Here is a 1,915-nt window from a genome sequence, read left to right on the forward strand (position 1 = left end):
GTTTGGTTCTTGATGTGTTTTTATTACACTTGGGTTTTTGTTTTGATTTTTAGTACATTAGAAATTTCAAATTTTATCTTCAGTTAGCAATTTTTAAAAGCCTGGTAGCAAATACATTAGTTATTTGCTTTCAAGTTGTTAAAATACGTCTTTATTGGTAAAGTAAGTAAAACTAGTTTCTAACAATACACTTGCATAGTACTTATTTTAGCAGTGATGCTTTAAAGGAATAAAATTCTGCTTTTTTAAAGAATTATATTCCTTTTTGAAAGAATAAATTTTAACTCTCAGAATGTTCACTTTAAACAGATATACCAGAACATAGACAGCTAAATGAATGTTACTCCGCATAGTGATCGTGCTGGATCCCTGTCTCCTGATTCCAGCAGTTTACCTGTGCTCAGTCTTGGCTTTTGCTCTTTCAGAATTGTTTGTGTTCATAGCTCATTTAAGTAACACAAACTTAACTTTATGATTACATGTTAAAAAAAAAGTGCTTACCAAGCTTGATTGTCTTATAGTTAACATGATTTGGCATTGAATGACTTTTAACAGTTTCCAAAAGTTAAATCAGTCTTTGAGGTAGTCATAGAACGTATGCAACTGGCTTTGGAGGCAATCTCAAAAGAGTTTTAAAGTCATTTTAAGCAGGGGTAGCATATAGTTAAGAGAATGAACTGGCCTTCCAAGGTGACTACCTTAAAGGAGACGCAGCTCATTTGAATGTATTGAGTTTGGATGTATTTGTTTCCTTTAAAAAAAAGTTCACATTATTTTATAGTGTCAAAAGGAAGAACTAAGATGAAGATAATTTCTTTGGGTTTTCTATTGCTTGTTATTATGTAAAAAGGAGTGGCAGTTCAGAAGGAAGACTGTTGTAACTGAAGAATGACAACCAGGAATTTTTGATCAATAAGTCACCAGATTTTATAAACAGTGGAAGGAGCATGGACTTAAAACAAGGCATGCTTATTTGGTTTTGTCAAAATTTTACAAAAATATGTGATATATATTTATACTAAAACTATATAATCCTTAGATTTAGGAAAGCAATCAGTTTATTTCTTCAGCAGATTAAAGCAGTATTAAATACAGGTGCAAGTTGGAAATTGTAGAAAACAAAACAAAAAAATGTCTGGTAGGGAATAAAAAGTTTAAGATATAAAATTATGTGTATTTTCTTCTCTTTTACATAAATAATTTGTGAAAAGTGTGCTAAATCTTTTACAGGAGTGATAATAACTAGGATTTATTTTTCAGTATAATTTAGAGACCTTTGTTACCCAAATGAAAAGGACAAGTTTCTGCGCCTGTATTCAAACATGTATGTGATAACTGGAAGGAAGAAAAAAAAGGACCTGCTTAACTCTGAGTTGATGGAATTAGAATCAAAAGATTTGAATGATATGATTGAGCCCTTACTTTCTAACTCTTAAAACAATGCCCAGTTCCCCTGTGGTACCTGTGCTGCGTTCAAGTAGTGCGCTCTCCCATGCTGGAGGGAAGCATACATTTCTTACTCTTTAGGAGACTGGGCTGAATGTATAACAATATCTAAAGTTATATAGTCACATCATAATCTTTAATGTAGTTTTGTGTATCACGTAGGCTTTGTTTAATGCTCCCTCGATAGAGGTCTGATCTTTTTTTTTTTTAAAGTAATTTGCCACATTTGTTGTAGAACACAGGTTTTTGGTATACCCTCACAGTCTAACTTAACAGTTTGTAATTTTTCCCTTTAAATATTTTCTGTGGTCTTGTGCATCAAATCTTGTAGAGTTGAAATCGTATAACTGCTTATCAAATAGAACTAAATTGAAGAGAAGTTAAAATTGGCAAATTCTTAGCAAATTGCTGATTTAAGTTTTTCCCTCTTCTGTGAAGACTGGTAACAAGTGGTTTACATCCAACTGTA

The sequence above is a fragment of the Saccopteryx leptura genome, chromosome 6 (assembly GCF_036850995.1).
Source record: "Saccopteryx leptura isolate mSacLep1 chromosome 6, mSacLep1_pri_phased_curated, whole genome shotgun sequence".
In the NCBI taxonomy this organism is placed as follows: domain Eukaryota; kingdom Metazoa; phylum Chordata; class Mammalia; order Chiroptera; family Emballonuridae; genus Saccopteryx; species Saccopteryx leptura.